General features: G+C 38.9%; 30 non-coding genes across 30 annotated transcripts; all 30 read right to left on the bottom strand.

Moving 5' to 3' along the window:
* Positions 1-306: 306 nt before the first annotated feature.
* Positions 307-396, bottom strand: trnar-ucu (transfer RNA arginine (anticodon UCU)). The gene is given in 2 exon segments: positions 307-342; positions 360-396. It is a non-coding gene; the product is annotated as a tRNA-Arg (tRNA).
* Positions 397-652: 256 nt separating this feature from the next.
* Positions 653-742, bottom strand: trnar-ucu (transfer RNA arginine (anticodon UCU)). Its single transcript is given in 2 exon segments — positions 653-688; positions 706-742. It is a non-coding gene; the product is annotated as a tRNA-Arg (tRNA).
* A 585-nt stretch (positions 743-1327) lies between these two features.
* trnar-ucu (transfer RNA arginine (anticodon UCU)) lies at positions 1328-1417 on the bottom strand. The gene is given in 2 exon segments: positions 1328-1363; positions 1381-1417. It is a non-coding gene; the product is annotated as a tRNA-Arg (tRNA).
* Positions 1418-1673: 256 nt separating this feature from the next.
* On the bottom strand, positions 1674-1763 carry trnar-ucu (transfer RNA arginine (anticodon UCU)). Its single transcript is given in 2 exon segments — positions 1674-1709; positions 1727-1763. It is a non-coding gene; the product is annotated as a tRNA-Arg (tRNA).
* A 256-nt stretch (positions 1764-2019) lies between these two features.
* trnar-ucu (transfer RNA arginine (anticodon UCU)) lies at positions 2020-2109 on the bottom strand. Its single transcript is given in 2 exon segments — positions 2020-2055; positions 2073-2109. It is a non-coding gene; the product is annotated as a tRNA-Arg (tRNA).
* Positions 2110-2351: 242 nt separating this feature from the next.
* Positions 2352-2441, bottom strand: trnar-ucu (transfer RNA arginine (anticodon UCU)). The gene is given in 2 exon segments: positions 2352-2387; positions 2405-2441. It is a non-coding gene; the product is annotated as a tRNA-Arg (tRNA).
* Positions 2442-2697: 256 nt separating this feature from the next.
* Positions 2698-2787, bottom strand: trnar-ucu (transfer RNA arginine (anticodon UCU)). Its single transcript is given in 2 exon segments — positions 2698-2733; positions 2751-2787. It is a non-coding gene; the product is annotated as a tRNA-Arg (tRNA).
* Positions 2788-3372: 585 nt separating this feature from the next.
* Positions 3373-3462, bottom strand: trnar-ucu (transfer RNA arginine (anticodon UCU)). The gene is given in 2 exon segments: positions 3373-3408; positions 3426-3462. It is a non-coding gene; the product is annotated as a tRNA-Arg (tRNA).
* A 256-nt stretch (positions 3463-3718) lies between these two features.
* Positions 3719-3808, bottom strand: trnar-ucu (transfer RNA arginine (anticodon UCU)). Its single transcript is given in 2 exon segments — positions 3719-3754; positions 3772-3808. It is a non-coding gene; the product is annotated as a tRNA-Arg (tRNA).
* A 242-nt stretch (positions 3809-4050) lies between these two features.
* Positions 4051-4140, bottom strand: trnar-ucu (transfer RNA arginine (anticodon UCU)). Its single transcript is given in 2 exon segments — positions 4051-4086; positions 4104-4140. It is a non-coding gene; the product is annotated as a tRNA-Arg (tRNA).
* A 256-nt stretch (positions 4141-4396) lies between these two features.
* On the bottom strand, positions 4397-4486 carry trnar-ucu (transfer RNA arginine (anticodon UCU)). The gene is given in 2 exon segments: positions 4397-4432; positions 4450-4486. It is a non-coding gene; the product is annotated as a tRNA-Arg (tRNA).
* Positions 4487-5412: 926 nt separating this feature from the next.
* On the bottom strand, positions 5413-5502 carry trnar-ucu (transfer RNA arginine (anticodon UCU)). The gene is given in 2 exon segments: positions 5413-5448; positions 5466-5502. It is a non-coding gene; the product is annotated as a tRNA-Arg (tRNA).
* A 256-nt stretch (positions 5503-5758) lies between these two features.
* On the bottom strand, positions 5759-5848 carry trnar-ucu (transfer RNA arginine (anticodon UCU)). Its single transcript is given in 2 exon segments — positions 5759-5794; positions 5812-5848. It is a non-coding gene; the product is annotated as a tRNA-Arg (tRNA).
* A 585-nt stretch (positions 5849-6433) lies between these two features.
* trnar-ucu (transfer RNA arginine (anticodon UCU)) lies at positions 6434-6523 on the bottom strand. The gene is given in 2 exon segments: positions 6434-6469; positions 6487-6523. It is a non-coding gene; the product is annotated as a tRNA-Arg (tRNA).
* Positions 6524-6779: 256 nt separating this feature from the next.
* trnar-ucu (transfer RNA arginine (anticodon UCU)) lies at positions 6780-6869 on the bottom strand. The gene is given in 2 exon segments: positions 6780-6815; positions 6833-6869. It is a non-coding gene; the product is annotated as a tRNA-Arg (tRNA).
* Positions 6870-7111: 242 nt separating this feature from the next.
* Positions 7112-7201, bottom strand: trnar-ucu (transfer RNA arginine (anticodon UCU)). Its single transcript is given in 2 exon segments — positions 7112-7147; positions 7165-7201. It is a non-coding gene; the product is annotated as a tRNA-Arg (tRNA).
* Positions 7202-7457: 256 nt separating this feature from the next.
* Positions 7458-7547, bottom strand: trnar-ucu (transfer RNA arginine (anticodon UCU)). The gene is given in 2 exon segments: positions 7458-7493; positions 7511-7547. It is a non-coding gene; the product is annotated as a tRNA-Arg (tRNA).
* Positions 7548-8473: 926 nt separating this feature from the next.
* Positions 8474-8563, bottom strand: trnar-ucu (transfer RNA arginine (anticodon UCU)). The gene is given in 2 exon segments: positions 8474-8509; positions 8527-8563. It is a non-coding gene; the product is annotated as a tRNA-Arg (tRNA).
* Positions 8564-8819: 256 nt separating this feature from the next.
* Positions 8820-8909, bottom strand: trnar-ucu (transfer RNA arginine (anticodon UCU)). The gene is given in 2 exon segments: positions 8820-8855; positions 8873-8909. It is a non-coding gene; the product is annotated as a tRNA-Arg (tRNA).
* A 583-nt stretch (positions 8910-9492) lies between these two features.
* trnar-ucu (transfer RNA arginine (anticodon UCU)) lies at positions 9493-9582 on the bottom strand. The gene is given in 2 exon segments: positions 9493-9528; positions 9546-9582. It is a non-coding gene; the product is annotated as a tRNA-Arg (tRNA).
* A 595-nt stretch (positions 9583-10177) lies between these two features.
* On the bottom strand, positions 10178-10267 carry trnar-ucu (transfer RNA arginine (anticodon UCU)). The gene is given in 2 exon segments: positions 10178-10213; positions 10231-10267. It is a non-coding gene; the product is annotated as a tRNA-Arg (tRNA).
* A 595-nt stretch (positions 10268-10862) lies between these two features.
* Positions 10863-10952, bottom strand: trnar-ucu (transfer RNA arginine (anticodon UCU)). Its single transcript is given in 2 exon segments — positions 10863-10898; positions 10916-10952. It is a non-coding gene; the product is annotated as a tRNA-Arg (tRNA).
* A 256-nt stretch (positions 10953-11208) lies between these two features.
* trnar-ucu (transfer RNA arginine (anticodon UCU)) lies at positions 11209-11298 on the bottom strand. The gene is given in 2 exon segments: positions 11209-11244; positions 11262-11298. It is a non-coding gene; the product is annotated as a tRNA-Arg (tRNA).
* A 583-nt stretch (positions 11299-11881) lies between these two features.
* trnar-ucu (transfer RNA arginine (anticodon UCU)) lies at positions 11882-11971 on the bottom strand. The gene is given in 2 exon segments: positions 11882-11917; positions 11935-11971. It is a non-coding gene; the product is annotated as a tRNA-Arg (tRNA).
* A 602-nt stretch (positions 11972-12573) lies between these two features.
* trnar-ucu (transfer RNA arginine (anticodon UCU)) lies at positions 12574-12663 on the bottom strand. The gene is given in 2 exon segments: positions 12574-12609; positions 12627-12663. It is a non-coding gene; the product is annotated as a tRNA-Arg (tRNA).
* A 602-nt stretch (positions 12664-13265) lies between these two features.
* On the bottom strand, positions 13266-13355 carry trnar-ucu (transfer RNA arginine (anticodon UCU)). The gene is given in 2 exon segments: positions 13266-13301; positions 13319-13355. It is a non-coding gene; the product is annotated as a tRNA-Arg (tRNA).
* A 583-nt stretch (positions 13356-13938) lies between these two features.
* On the bottom strand, positions 13939-14028 carry trnar-ucu (transfer RNA arginine (anticodon UCU)). The gene is given in 2 exon segments: positions 13939-13974; positions 13992-14028. It is a non-coding gene; the product is annotated as a tRNA-Arg (tRNA).
* Positions 14029-14616: 588 nt separating this feature from the next.
* Positions 14617-14706, bottom strand: trnar-ucu (transfer RNA arginine (anticodon UCU)). Its single transcript is given in 2 exon segments — positions 14617-14652; positions 14670-14706. It is a non-coding gene; the product is annotated as a tRNA-Arg (tRNA).
* Positions 14707-14962: 256 nt separating this feature from the next.
* trnar-ucu (transfer RNA arginine (anticodon UCU)) lies at positions 14963-15052 on the bottom strand. The gene is given in 2 exon segments: positions 14963-14998; positions 15016-15052. It is a non-coding gene; the product is annotated as a tRNA-Arg (tRNA).
* A 259-nt stretch (positions 15053-15311) lies between these two features.
* On the bottom strand, positions 15312-15401 carry trnar-ucu (transfer RNA arginine (anticodon UCU)). Its single transcript is given in 2 exon segments — positions 15312-15347; positions 15365-15401. It is a non-coding gene; the product is annotated as a tRNA-Arg (tRNA).
* Positions 15402-16527: the final 1126 nt, after the last annotated feature.

Here is a 16527-nt window from a genome sequence, read left to right as displayed (position 1 = left end):
ACCTTTGAATCACTTATTTAGACCAACTAGAAGTCCAACGCGATGTCCATTGCGCCACAGAGTCACTTACAGCAATAAAAATGTCATTAAGAAAAACGAAGGAAATAATCTAACCTAGAATATTACAATGTAAAGGTTCACACCATTCTGCATGTAAAATTTGACTTTGGTTGGACTCAAGCAAAAAACCTCTGAGTTTAACTACTGGTAAAGTCATTATTTCAGCAGGAATGGATGTTTTCACGCAGGAATTCCATTTTCAAGCTTCACCACTGCCATTTGTCATGAAATGCAGTTTCTAAAGGTCAACTCTGGTGGGACTCGAACCCACAACCTTTGAATCACTTATTTAGACCAACTAGAAGTCCAATGCGCTGTCCATTGCGCCACAGAGTCACTTACAGCAGGCAAAATGTCATTAAAAAAACGAAGATAAGAAAAACGAAGGAAATAATCTAACCAAGAATGCTACAATGTAAAGGTTCACATCATTCTGCATGTAAAACTTGACTTTGGTTGGACTCAAGACAAAAACCTCTGAGATTAACTACAGGTGAAGTCATTATTTCAGCATGAACGGATGTTTTCAAACAGGAATTCCGGTTTCAAGCTTCACCACTGCCATTTGTCATGAAATGCAGTATCTAAAGGTCAACTCTGGTGAGACTCGAACCCACAACCTTTGAATGACTTATTTAGACCAACTAGAAGTCCAACACGCTGTCCATTGCGCCACAGAGTCACTTACAACAATAAAAATGTCATTAAGAAAAACGAAGGAAATAATCTAACCTAGAATATTACAATGTAAAGGTTCACACCATTCTGCATGTAAAATTTGACTTTGGTCGGACTCAAGCCAAAAACCTCTGAGTTTAACTTCTGGTAAATTGCTTATTTCAGCATGAAGGGATTATTTCAAGCAGGAATTCCACAGTTTCAACGTTCACGACTGACATTTGTCATGAAATGCAGTATCTAAAGCTCAACTCTGGTGGGACTCGAACCCACAACCTTTGAATGGCTAATTTAGACCAACAAGAAGTCCTACACGCTATCCATTGCGCCACAGAGTCACTTACAGCAGGAAAAATGTCATTAAATAAAAGAAGATTAAAAAAATGAAGGAAATAATCCAACCCACAATATTACAATGTAAAGGTTCCCACCATTCTGCATGTAAAACTTTGGTTGGACTCAAGCCAAAAACCTCTGAGTTTAACTACTGGTAAAGTCATTATTTCAGCAGGAATGGATGTTTTCACGCAGGAATTCCATTTTCAAGCTTCACCACTGCCATTTGTCATGAAATGCAGTATCTAAAGGTCAACTCTGATGGGACTCGAACCCACAACCTTTGAATCACTTATTTAGACCAACTAGAAGTCCAATGCGCTGTCCATTGCGCCACAGAGTCACTTACAGCAGGCAAAATGTCATTAAAAAAACGAAGATAAGAAAAACGAAGGAAATAATCTAACCAAGAATGCTACAATGTAAAGGTTCACATCATTCTGCATGTAAAACTTGACTTTGGTTGGACTCAAGACAAAAACCTCTGAGATTAACTACAGGTGAAGTCATTATTTCAGCATGAACGGATGTTTTCAAACAGGAATTCCGGTTTCAAGCTTCACCACTGCCATTTGTCATGAAATGCAGTATCTAAAGGTCAACTCTGATGGGACTCGAACCCACAACCTTTGAATCACTTATTTAGACCAACTAGAAGTCCAATGCGCTGTCCATTGCGCCACAGAGTCACTTACAGCAGGCAAAATGTCATTAAAAAAACGAAGATAAGAAAAACGAAGGAAATAATCTAACCAAGAATGCTACAATGTAAAGGTTCACATCATTCTGCATGTAAAACTTGACTTTGGTTGGACTCAAGACAAAAACCTCTGAGTTTAACTCCTGGTAAAGTCATTATTTCAGCAGGAATGGATGTTTTCAAGGAGGAATTTCGTTTTCAAGCTTCACCACTGCCATTTGTCATGAAATGCAGTATCTAAAGGTTAACTCTGGTGGGACTCGAACCCACAACCTTTGAATCACTTATTTAGACCAACTAGAAGTCCAACGCGATGTCCATTGCGCCACAGAGTCACTTACAGCAATAAAAATGTCATTAAGAAAAACGAAGGAAATAATCTAACCTAGAATATTACAATGTAAAGGTTCACACCATTCTGCATGTAAAATTTGACTTTGGTTGGACTCAAGCAAAAAACCTCTGAGTTTAACTACTGGTAAAGTCATTATTTCAGCAGGAATGGATGTTTTCACGCAGGAATTCCATTTTCAAGCTTCACCACTGCCATTTGTCATGAAATGCAGTTTCTAAAGGTCAACTCTGGTGGGACTCGAACCCACAACCTTTGAATCACTTATTTAGACCAACTAGAAGTCCAATGCGCTGTCCATTGCGCCACAGAGTCACTTACAGCAGGCAAAATGTCATTAAAAAAACGAAGATAAGAAAAACGAAGGAAATAATCTAACCAAGAATGCTACAATGTAAAGGTTCACATCATTCTGCATGTAAAACTTGACTTTGGTTGGACTCAAGACAAAAACCTCTGAGATTAACTACAGGTGAAGTCATTATTTCAGCATGAACGGATGTTTTCAAACAGGAATTCCGGTTTCAAGCTTCACCACTGCCATTTGTCATGAAATGCAGTATCTAAAGGTCAACTCTGGTGAGACTCGAACCCACAACCTTTGAATGACTTATTTAGACCAACTAGAAGTCCAACACGCTGTCCATTGCGCCACAGAGTCACTTACAACAATAAAAATGTCATTAAGAAAAACGAAGGAAATAATCTAACCTAGAATATTACAATGTAAAGGTTCACACCATTCTGCATGTAAAATTTGACTTTGGTCGGACTCAAGCCAAAAACCTCTGAGTTTAACTTCTGGTAAATTGCTTATTTCAGCATGAAGGGATTATTTCAAGCAGGAATTCCACAGTTTCAACCTTCACGACTGACATTTGTCATGAAATGCAGTATCTAAAGCTCAACTCTGGTGGGACTCGAACCCACAACCTTTGAATGGCTAATTTAGACCAACAAGAAGTCCTACACGCTATCCATTGCGCCACAGAGTCACTTACAGCAGGAAAAATGTCATTAAATAAAAGAAGATTAAAAAAATGAAGGAAATAATCCAACCCACAATATTACAATGTAAAGGTTCCCACCATTCTGCATGTAAAACTTTGGTTGGACTCAAGCCAAAAACCTCTGAGTTTAACTACTGGTAAAGTCATTATTTCAGCAGGAATGGATGTTTTCACGCAGGAATTCCATTTTCAAGCTTCACCACTGCCATTTGTCATGAAATGCAGTATCTAAAGGTCAACTCTGATGGGACTCGAACCCACAACCTTTGAATCACTTATTTAGACCAACTAGAAGTCCAATGCGCTGTCCATTGCGCCACAGAGTCACTTACAGCAGGCAAAATGTCATTAAAAAAACGAAGATAAGAAAAACAAAGGAAATAATCGAACCTAGAATATTACAATGTAAAGGTTCACACCATTCTGCATGTAAAACTTCACTTCGGTTGGACTCATGACAAAAACCTCTGAGTTTAACTACTGGTAAAGTCATTATTTCAGCAGGAATGGATGTTTTCAAGGAGGAATTTCGTTTTCAAGCTTCACCACTGCCATTTGTCATGAAATGCAGTATCTAAAGGTTAACTCTGGTGGGACTCGAACCCACAACCTTTGAATCACTTATTTAGACCAACTAGAAGTCCAACGCGATGTCCATTGCGCCACAGAGTCACTTACAGCAATAAAAATGTCATTAAGAAAAACGAAGGAAATAATCTAACCTAGAATATTACAATGTAAAGGTTCACACCATTCTGCATGTAAAATTTGACTTTGGTTGGACTCAAGCAAAAAACCTCTGAGTTTAACTACTGGTAAAGTCATTATTTCAGCAGGAATGGATGTTTTCACGCAGGAATTCCATTTTCAAGCTTCACCACTGCCATTTGTCATGAAATGCAGTTTCTAAAGGTCAACTCTGGTGGGACTCGAACCCACAACCTTTGAATCACTTATTTAGACCAACTAGAAGTCCAATGCGCTGTCCATTGCGCCACAGAGTCACTTACAGCAGGCAAAATGTCATTAAAAAAACGAAGATAAGAAAAACGAAGGAAATAATCTAACCAAGAATGCTACAATGTAAAGGTTCACATCATTCTGCATGTAAAACTTGACTTTGGTTGGACTCAAGACAAAAACCTCTGAGATTAACTACAGGTGAAGTCATTATTTCAGCATGAACGGATGTTTTCAAACAGGAATTCCGGTTTCAAGCTTCACCACTGCCATTTGTCATGAAATGCAGTATCTAAAGGTCAACTCTGGTGAGACTCGAACCCACAACCTTTGAATGACTTATTTAGACCAACTAGAAGTCCAACACGCTGTCCATTGCGCCACAGAGTCACTTACAACAATAAAAATGTCATTAAGAAAAACGAAGGAAATAATCTAACCTAGAATATTACAATGTAAAGGTTCACACCATTCTGCATGTAAAATTTGACTTTGGTCGGACTCAAGCCAAAAACCTCTGAGTTTAACTTCTGGTAAATTGCTTATTTCAGCATGAAGGGATTATTTCAAGCAGGAATTCCACAGTTTCAACGTTCACGACTGACATTTGTCATGAAATGCAGTATCTAAAGCTCAACTCTGGTGGGACTCAAACCCACAACCTTTGAATGGCTAATTTAGACCAACAAGAAGTCCTACACGCTATCCATTGCGCCACAGAGTCACTTACAGCAGGAAAAATGTCATTAAATAAAAGAAGATTAAAAAAATGAAGGAAATAATCCAACCCACAATATTACAATGTAAAGGTTCCCACCATTCTGCATGTAAAACTTTGGTTGGACTCAAGCCAAAAACCTCTGAGTTTAACTACTGGTAAAGTCATTATTTCAGCAGGAATGGATGTTTTCACGCAGGAATTCCATTTTCAAGCTTCACCACTGCCATTTGTCATGAAATGCAGTATCTAAAGGTCAACTCTGACTCGAACCCACAACCTTTGAATCACTTATTTAGACCAACTAGAAGTCCAATGTGCTGTCCATTGCGCCACAGAGTCACTTACAGCAGGCAAAATGTCATTAAAAAAACGAAGATAAGAAAAACGAAGGAAATAATCTAACCAAGAATGCTACAATGTAAAGGTTCACATCATTCTGCATGTAAAACTTGACTTTGGTTGGACTCAAGACAAAAACCTCTGAGATTAACTACAGGTGAAGTCATTATTTCAGCATGAACGGATGTTTTCAAACAGGAATTCCGGTTTCAAGCTTCACCACTGCCATTTGTCATGAAATGCAGTATCTAAAGGTCAACTCTGGTGGGACTCGAACCCACAACCTTTGAATCACTTATTTAGACCAACTAGAAGTCCAATGCGCTGTCCATTGCGCCACAGAGTCACTTACAGCAGGCAAAATGTCATTAAAAAAACGAAGATAAGAAAAACGAAGGAAATAATCTAACCAAGAATGCTACAATGTAAAGGTTCACATCATTCTGCATGTAAAACTTGACTTTGGTTGGACTCAAGACAAAAACCTCTGAGATTAACTACAGTTGAAGTCATTATTTCAGCATGAACGGATGTTTTCAAACAGGAATTCCGGTTTCAAGCTTCACCACTGCCATTTGTCATGAAATGCAGTATCTAAAGGTTAACTCTGGTGGGACTCGAACCCACAACCTTTGAATGACTTATTTAGACCAACTAGAAGTCCAACGCGCTGTCCATTGCGCCACAGAGTCACTTACAGTAATAAAAATGTCATTAAGAAAAACGAAGGAAATAATCTAACCTAGAATATTACAATGTAAAGGTTCACACCATTCTGCATGTAAAATTTGACTTTGGTCGGACTCAAGCCAAAAACCTCTGAGTTTAACTTCTGGTAAATTGCTTATTTCAGCATGAAGGGATTATTTCAAGCAGGAATTCCACAGTTTCAACGTTCACGACTGACATTTGTCATGAAATGCAGTATCTAAAGCTCAACTCTGGTGGGACTCGAACCCACAACCTTTGAATGGCTAATTTAGACCAACAAGAAGTCCTACACGCTATCCATTGCGCCACAGAGTCACTTACAGCAGGAAAAATGTCATTAAATAAAAGAAGATTAAAAAAATGAAGGAAATAATCCAACCCACAATATTACAATGTAAAGGTTCCCACCATTCTGCATGTAAAACTTTGGTTGGACTCAAGCCAAAAACCTCTGAGTTTAACTACTGGTAAAGTCATTATTTCAGCAGGAATGGATGTTTTCACGCAGGAATTCCATTTTCAAGCTTCACCACTGCCATTTGTCATGAAATGCAGTATCTAAAGGTCAACTCTGATGGGACTCGAACCCACAACCTTTGAATCACTTATTTAGACCAACTAGAAGTCCAATGCGCTGTCCATTGCGCCACAGAGTCACTTACAGCAGGCAAAATGTCATTAAAAAAACGAAGATAAGAAAAACAAAGGAAATAATCGAACCTAGAATATTACAATGTAAAGGTTCACACCATTCTGCATGTAAAACTTCACTTCGGTTGGACTCATGACAAAAACCTCTGAGTTTAACTACTGGTAAAGTCATTATTTCAGCAGGAATGGATGTTTTCAAGGAGGAATTTCGTTTTCAAGCTTCACCACTGCCATTTGTCATGAAATGCAGTATCTAAAGGTTAACTCTGGTGGGACTCGAACCCACAACCTTTGAATCACTTATTTAGACCAACTAGAAGTCCAACGCGATGTCCATTGCGCCACAGAGTCACTTACAGCAATAAAAATGTCATTAAGAAAAACGAAGGAAATAATCTAACCTAGAATATTACAATGTAAAGGTTCACACCATTCTGCATGTAAAATTTGACTTTGGTTGGACTCAAGCAAAAAACCTCTGAGTTTAACTACTGGTAAAGTCATTATTTCAGCAGGAATGGATGTTTTCACGCAGGAATTCCATTTTCAAGCTTCACCACTGCCATTTGTCATGAAATGCAGTTTCTAAAGGTCAACTCTGGTGGGACTCGAACCCACAACCTTTGAATCACTTATTTAGACCAACTAGAAGTCCAATGCGCTGTCCATTGCGCCACAGAGTCACTTACAGCAGGCAAAATGTCATTAAAAAAACGAAGATAAGAAAAACGAAGGAAATAATCTAACCAAGAATGCTACAATGTAAAGGTTCACATCATTCTGCATGTAAAACTTGACTTTGGTTGGACTCAAGACAAAAACCTCTGAGATTAACTACAGGTGAAGTCATTATTTCAGCATGAACGGATGTTTTCAAACAGGAATTCCGGTTTCAAGCTTCACCACTGCCATTTGTCATGAAATGCAGTATCTAAAGGTCAACTCTGGTGAGACTCGAACCCACAACCTTTGAATGACTTATTTAGACCAACTAGAAGTCCAACACGCTGTCCATTGCGCCACAGAGTCACTTACAACAATAAAAATGTCATTAAGAAAAACGAAGGAAATAATCTAACCTAGAATATTACAATGTAAAGGTTCACACCATTCTGCATGTAAAATTTGACTTTGGTCGGACTCAAGCCAAAAACCTCTGAGTTTAACTTCTGGTAAATTGCTTATTTCAGCATGAAGGGATTATTTCAAGCAGGAATTCCACAGTTTCAACGTTCACGACTGACATTTGTCATGAAATGCAGTATCTAAAGCTCAACTCTGGTGGGACTCAAACCCACAACCTTTGAATGGCTAATTTAGACCAACAAGAAGTCCTACACGCTATCCATTGCGCCACAGAGTCACTTACAGCAGGAAAAATGTCATTAAATAAAAGAAGATTAAAAAAATGAAGGAAATAATCCAACCCACAATATTACAATGTAAAGGTTCCCACCATTCTGCATGTAAAACTTTGGTTGGACTCAAGCCAAAAACCTCTGAGTTTAACTACTGGTAAAGTCATTATTTCAGCAGGAATGGATGTTTTCACGCAGGAATTCCATTTTCAAGCTTCACCACTGCCATTTGTCATGAAATGCAGTATCTAAAGGTCAACTCTGACTCGAACCCACAACCTTTGAATCACTTATTTAGACCAACTAGAAGTCCAATGCGCTGTCCATTGCGCCACAGAGTCACTTACAGCAGGCAAAATGTCATTAAAAAAACGAAGATAAGAAAAACGAAGGAAATAATCTAACCAAGAATGCTACAATGTAAAGGTTCACATCATTCTGCATGTAAAACTTGACTTTGGTTGGACTCAAGACAAAAACCTCTGAGATTAACTACAGGTGAAGTCATTATTTCAGCATGAACGGATGTTTTCAAACAGGAATTCCGGTTTCAAGCTTCACCACTGCCATTTGTCATGAAATGCAGTATCTAAAGGTCAACTCTGGTGGGACTCGAACCCACAACCTTTGAATCACTTATTTAGACCAACTAGAAGTCCAATGCGCTGTCCATTGCGCCACAGAGTCACTTACAGCAGGCAAAATGTCATTAAAAAAACGAAGATAAGAAAAACGAAGGAAATAATCTAACCAAGAATGCTACAATGTAAAGGTTCACATCATTCTGCATGTAAAACTTGACTTTGGTTGGACTCAAGACAAAAACCTCTGAGATTAACTACAGTTGAAGTCATTATTTCAGCATGAACGGATGTTTTCAAACAGGAATTCCGGTTTCAAGCTTCACCACTGCCATTTGTCATGAAATGCAGTATCTAAAGGTTAACTCTGGTGGGACTCGAACCCACAACCTTTGAATGACTTATTTAGACCAACTAGAAGTCCAACGCGCTGTCCATTGCGCCACAGAGTCACTTACAGTAATAAAAATGTCATTAAGAAAAACGAAGGAAATAATCTAACCTAGAATATTACAATGTAAAGGTTCACACCATTCTGCATGTAAAATTTGACTTTGGTCGGACTCAAGCCAAAAACCTCTGAGTTTAACTTCTGGTAAATTGCTTATTTCAGCATGAAGGGATTATTTCAAGCAGGAATTCCACAGTTTCAACGTTCACGACTGACACTTGTCATGAAATGCAGTATCTAAAGCTCAACTCTGGTGGGACTCAAACCCACAACCTTTGAATGGCTAATTTAGACCAACAAGAAGTCCTACACGCTATCCATTGCGCCACAGAGTCACTTACAGCAGGAAAAATGTCATTAAATAAAAGAAGATTAAAAAAATGAAGGAAATAATCCAACCTAGAATATTACAATGTAAAGGTTCCCACCATTCTGCATGTAAAACTTTGGTTGGACTCAAGCCAAAAACCTCTGAGTTTAACTACTGGTAAAGTCATTATTTCAGCAGGAATGGATGTTTTCACGCAGGAACCATTTTCAAGCTTCACCACTGCCATTTGTCATGAAATGCAGTATCTAAAGGTCAACTCTGGTGGGACTCGAACCCACAACCTTTGAATCACTTATTTAGACCAACTAGAAGTCCAATGCGCTGTCCATTGCGCCACAGAGTCACTTACAGCAGGCAAAATGTCATTAAAAAAACGAAGATAAGAAAAACGAAGGAAATAATCTAACCAAGAATGCTACAATGTAAAGGTTCACATCATTTTGCATGTAAAACTTGACTTTGGTTGGACTCAAGACAAAAACCTCTGAGATTAACTACAGGTGAAGTCATTATTTCAGCATGAACGGATGTTTTCAAACAGGAATTCCGGTTTCAAGCTTCACCAGTGCCATTTGTCATGAAATGCAGTATCTAAAGGTTAACTCTGGTGGGACTCGAACCCACAACCTTTGAATGGCTAATTTAGACCAACAAGAAGTCCTACACGCTATCCATTGCGCCACAGAGTCACTTACAGCAGGCAAAATGTCATTAAATAAAAGAAGATTAAAAAAATGAAGGAAATAATCCAACCTAGAATATTACAATGTAAAGGTTCCCACCATTCTGCATGTAAAACTTTGGTTGGACTCAAGCCAAAAACCTCTGAGTTTAACTACTGGTAAAGTCATTATTTCAGCAGGAATGGATGTTTTCAAGCAGGAACCATTTTCAAGCTTCACCACTGCCATTTGTCATGAAATGCAGTATCTAAAGGTCAACTCTGGTGGGACTCGAACCCACAACCTTTGAATCACTTATTTAGACCAACTAGAAGTCCAATGCGCTGTCCATTGCGCCACAGAGTCACTTACAGCAGGCAAAATGTCATTAAAAAAACGAAGATAAGAAAAACGAAGGAAATAATCTAACCAAGAATGCTACAATGTAAAGGTTCACATCATTCTGCATGTAAAACTTGACTTTGGTTGGACTCAAGACAAAAACCTCTGAGATTAACTACAGGTGAAGTCATTATTTCAGCATGAACGGATGTTTTCAAACAGGAATTCCGGTTTCAAGCTTCACCAGTGCCATTTGTCATGAAATGCAGTATCTAAAGGTTAACTCTGGTGGGACTCGAACCCACAACCTTTGAATGGCTAATTTAGACCAACAAGAAGTCCTACACGCTATCCATTGCGCCACAGAGTCACTTACAGCAGGCAAAATGTCATTAAATAAAAGAAGATTAAAAAAATGAAGGAAATAATCCAACCTAGAATATTACAATGTAAAGGTTCCCACCATTCTGCATGTAAAACTTTGGTTGGACTCAAGCCAAAAACCTCTGAGTTTAACTACTGGTAAAGTCATTATTTCAGCAGGAATGGATGTTTTCAAGCAGGAACCATTTTCAAGCTTCACCACTGCCATTTGTCATGAAATGCAGTATCTAAAGGTCAACTCTGGTGGGACTCGAACCCACAACCTTTGAATCACTTATTTAGACCAACTAGAAGTCCAATGCGCTGTCCATTGCGCCACAGAGTCACTTACAGCAGGCAAAATGTCATTAAAAAAACGAAGATAAGAAAAACGAAGGAAATAATCTAACCAAGAATGCTACAATGTAAAGGTTCACATCATTCTGCATGTAAAACTTGACTTTGGTTGGACTCAAGACAAAAACCTCTGAGATTAACTACAGGTGAAGTCATTATTTCAGCATGAACGGATGTTTTCAAACAGGAATTCCGGTTTCAAGCTTCACCACTGCCATTTGTCATGAAATGCAGTATCTAAAGGTTAACTCTGGTGGGACTCGAACCCACAACCTTTGAATGACTTATTTAGACCAACTAGAAGTCCAACGCGCTGTCCATTGCGCCACAGAGTCACTTACAGCAATAAAAATGTCATTAAGAAAAACGAAGGAAATAATCTAACCTAGAATATTACAATGTAAAGGTTCACACCATTCTGCATGTAAAATTTGACTTTGGTCGGACTCAAGCCAAAAACCTCTGAGTTTAACTTCTGGTAAATTGCTTATTTCAGCATGAAGGGATTATTTCAAGCAGGAATTCCACAGTTTCAACGTTCACGACTGACATTTGTCATGAAATGCAGTATCTAAAGCTCAACTTTGGTGGGACTCGAACCCACAACCTTTGAATGGCTAATTTAGACCAACAAGAAGTCCTACACGCTATCCATTGCACCACAGAGTCACTTACAGCAGGAAAAATGTCATTAAATAAAAGAAGATTAAAAAAATGAAGGAAATAATCCAACCTAGAATATTACAATGTAAAGGTTCCCACTATTCTGCATGTAAAACTTTGGTTGGACTCAAGCCAAAAACCTCTGAGTTTAACTACTGGTAAAGTCATTATTTCAGCAGGAATGGATGTTTTCACGCAGGAACCATTTTCAAGCTTCACCACTGCCATTTGTCATGAAATGCAGTATCTAAAGGTCAACTCTGGTGGGACTCGAACCCACAACCTTTGAATCACTTATTTAGACCAACTAGAAGTCCAATGCGCTGTCCATTGTGCCACAGAGTCACTTACAGCAGGCAAAATGTCATTAAAAAAACGAAGATAAGAAAAACGAAGGAAATAATCTAACCAAGAATGCTACAATGTAAAGGTTCACATCATTCTGCATGTAAAACTTGACTTTGGTTGGACTCAAGACAAAAACCTCTGAGATTAACTACAGGTGAAGTCATTATTTCAGCATGAACGGATGTTTTCAAACAGGAATTCCGGTTTCAAGCTTCACCACTGCCATTTGTCATGAAATGCAGTATCTAAAGGTTAACTCTGGTGGGACTCGAACCCACAACCTTTGAATGGCTAATTTAGACCAACAAGAAGTCCTACACGCTATCCATTGCGCCACAGAGTCACTTACAGCAGGCAAAATGTCATTAAAAAAACGAAGATAAGAAAAACGAAGGAAATAATCTAACCAAGAATGCTACAATGTAAAGGTTCACATCATTCTGCATGTAAAACTTGACTTTGGTTGGACTCAAGACAAAAACCTCTGAGATTAACTACAGGTGAAGTCATTATTTCAGCATGAACGGATGTTTTCAAACAGGAATTCCGGTTTCAAGCTTCACCACTGCCATTTGTCATGAAATGCAGTATCTAAAGGTCAACTCTGGTGGGACTCGAACCCACAACCTTTGAATCACTTATTTAGACCAACTAGAAGTCCAATGCGCTGTCCATTGCGCCACAGAGTCACTTACAGCAGGCAAAATGTCATTAAAAAAACGAAGATAAGAAAAACGAAGGAAATAATCTAACCAAGAATGCTACAATGTAAAGGTTCACATCATTCTGCATGTAAAACTTGACTTTGGTTGGACTCAAGACAAAAACCTCTGAGATTAACTACAGGTGAAGTCATTATTTCAGCATGAACGGATGTTTTCAAACAGGAATTCCGGTTTCAAGCTTCACCACTGCCATTTGTCATGAAATGCAGTATCTAAAGGTTAACTCTGGTGGGACTCGAACCCACAACCTTTGAATGGATAATTTAGACCAACAAGAAGTCCTACACGCTATCCATTGCGCCACAGAGTCACTTACAGCAGGAAAAATGTCATTAAATAAAAGAAGATTAAAAAAATGAAGGAAATAATCCAACCTAGAATATTACAATGTAAAGGTTCCCACCATTCTGCATGTAAAACTTGACTTTGGTTGGACTCAAGACAAAAACCTCTGAGATTAACTACAGGTGAAGTCATTATTTCAGCATGAACGGATGTTTTCAAACAGGAATTCCGGTTTCAAGCTTCACCACTGCCATTTGTCATGAAATGCAGTATCTAAAGGTTAACTCTGGTGGGACTCGAACCCACAACCTTTGAATGACTTATTTAGACCAACTAGAAGTCCAACGCGCTGTCCATTGCGCCACAGAGTCACTTACAGCAATAAAAATGTCATTAAGAAAAACGAAGGAAATAATCTAACCTAGAATATTACAATGTAAAGGTTCACACCATTCTGCATGTAAAATTTGACTTTGGTCGGACTCAAGCCAAAAACCTCTGAGTTTAACTTCTGGTAAATTGCTTATTTCAGCATGAAGGGATTATTTCAAGCAGGAATTCCACAGTTTCAACGTTCACGACTGACATTTGTCATGAAATGCAGTATCTAAAGCTCAACTTTGGTAGGACTCGAACCCACAACCTTTGAATGGCTAATTTAGACCAACAAGAAGTCCTACACGCTATCCATTGCGCCACAGAGTCACTTACAGCAGGAAAAATGTCATTAAATAAAAGAAGATTAAAAAAATGAAGGAAATAATCCAACCTAGAATATTACAATGTAAAGGTTCCCACCATTCTGCATGTAAAACTTTGGTTGGACTCAAGCCAAAAACCTCTGAGTTTAACTACTGGTAAAGTCATTATTTCAGCAGGAATGGATGTTTTCACGCAGGAACCATTTTCAAGCTTCACCACTGCCATTTGTCATGAAATGCAGTATCTAAAGGTCAACTCTGGTGGGACTCGAACCCACAACCTTTGAATCACTTATTTAGACCAACTAGAAGTCCAATGCGCTGTCCATTGCGCCACAGAGTCACTTACAGCAATAAAAATGTCATTAAGAAAAACGAAGGAAATAATCGAACCTAGAATATTACAATGTAAAGGTTCACACCATTCTGCATGTAAAACTTCACTTCGGTTGGACTCATGACAAAAACCTCTGAGTTTAACTACTGGTAAAGTCATTATTTCAGCAGGAACGGATGTTTTCAAACAGGAATTCCGGTTTCAAGCTTCACCACTGCCATTTGTCATGAAATGCAGTATCTAAAGGTTAACTCTGGTGGGACTCGAACCCACAACCTTTGAATGGATAATTTAGACCAACAAGAAGTCCTACACACTATCCATTGCGCCACAGAGTCACTTACAGCAGGAAAAATGTCATTAAATAAAAGAAGATTAAAAAAATGAAGGAAATAATCCAACCTAGAATATTACAATGTAAAGGTTCCCACCATTCTGCATGTAAAACTTGACTTTGGTTGGACTCAAGACAAAAACCTCTGAGATTAACTACAGGTGAAGTCATTATTTCAGCATGAACGGATGTTTTCAAACAGGAATTCCGGTTTCAAGCTTCACCACTGCCATTTGTCATGAAATGCAGTATCTAAAGGTTAACTCTGGTGGGACTCGAACCCACAACCTTTGAGTCACTTATTTAGACCAACTAGAAGTCCAATGCGCTGTCCATTGCGCTACAGAGTCAGTTACAAAAGGCAAAATGTCATTAAAAAAAAGAAGATAAGAAAAACGAAGGAAATAATCTAACCAGGAATGCTACAATGTAAAGGTTCACACCATTCTGCATGTAAAACTTGACTTTGGTTGGACTCAAGACAAAAACCTCTGAGTTTAACTTCTGGTAAAGTCATTATTTCAGCATGAACGGATGTTTTCAAACAGGAATTCCGGTTTCAAGCTTCACCACTGCCATTTGTCATGAAATGCAGTATCTAAAGGTCAACTCTGGTGGGACTCGAACCCACAACCTTTGAATCACTTATTTAGACCAACTAGAAGTCCAATGCGCTGTCCATTGCGCTACAGAGTCAGTTACAGGAGGAAAAATGTCATTAAAAAAAAGAAGATGAGAAAAACGAAGGAAATAATCTAACCAGGAATGCTACAATGTAAAGGTTCCCACCATTCTGCATGTAAAACTTGACTTTGGTTGGACTCAAGCAAAAAAAACTCTGAGTTTAACTACTGGTAAAGTCATTATTTCAGCATGAAGGGATTATTTCAAGCAGGAATTCCACAGTTTCAGGGTCCACGACTGACATTTGTCATGAAATGCAGTATCTAAAGGTCAACTCTGGTGGGACTCGAACCCACAACCTTTGAATCACTTATTTAGACCAACTAGAAGTCCAACGCTCTGTCCATTGTGCCACAGAGTCACTTACAGGAGGAAAAATGTCATTAAAAAAAAGAAGATAAGAAAAACGAAGGAAATAATCTAACCAGGAATGCTACAAGGTAAAGGTTCACACCATTCTGCATGTAAAACTTGACTTTGGTTGGATTCAAGCCAAAAACCTCTGAGTTTAACTACTGGTAAAGTCATTATTTCAGCAGGAATGGACGTTTTTAAGCAGGAATTCCATTTTAAAGCTTCACAACTGATATTTGTCATGAAATGCAGTATCTAAAGGCCAACTCTGGTGGGACTCGAAACCACAACCTTTGAATCACTTATTTAGACTAAGTAGAAGTCCAATGCGCTGTCCATTGCACCACAGAGTCACTTACAGCAGTAAAAAAGTCATAAAAAAAAGAAGATAAGAAAAATGAAGGAAATAATCTAACAAAGAATGCTACAATGTAAAGGTTCACACCATTCTGCATGTAAAACTTGACTTTGGTTGGACTCAACCCAAAAACCTCTGAGTTTAACTTCTAGTAAATTGATTATTTCAGCATGAAGGGATTATTTCAAGTACGAATTCCACAGTTTCAAGGTTCACGAAGAAAGACGAAGGAAATAATCCAACCTAGAATATTACAATGTAAACACCGGACACGGTGATCCGCGTGGAGGGAGCTGACAGCGGGGAGACCTGCACGAATACGTCCCTGATGAACACTCCGCTCTCGATCAGTTGGTAGACTAGAGGCTCTTCTTTCAGGAACACCACCACTGCTTTGTTCATTCTGGAGGCAAAACTGAGTTTATCGTGTCCCACCTGCTCACCGACAGCCAGCAACACCTCCTCCACCGTCACGCTGTTATCCGGGGGGACGATCCTCACTCCCTGCCGGAGAGACGGAGGTGGCGTCTCGGAGGACGCCATTCCTCCTGAACGCACCTTGACAAAACCCCGATCACTCACCACACCAAGCAGTAAAACGTTCAAGAGACTCACTTGATCATCCGCCTCAACAGAGGAAGAAACACAGTTAAAGATCAGAAATCATTCAAATCTAGCGCCACTCGCTCTTCCACCGTCACACTCACCGGAAACGGAAAGAGAGAGAGAGAGAGAGACACGGAGAGCAAACAGGACGGGATCACATTCATCAAAC

This window comes from Anarhichas minor, unplaced genomic scaffold (assembly GCF_050575085.1).
Source record: "Anarhichas minor isolate MPS153535 unplaced genomic scaffold, ASM5057508v1 ptg000102l, whole genome shotgun sequence".
NCBI classification, from domain to species: Eukaryota; Metazoa; Chordata; class Actinopteri; order Perciformes; family Anarhichadidae; genus Anarhichas; species Anarhichas minor.
This window is presented reverse-complemented; position numbering and strand designations above follow the sequence as displayed.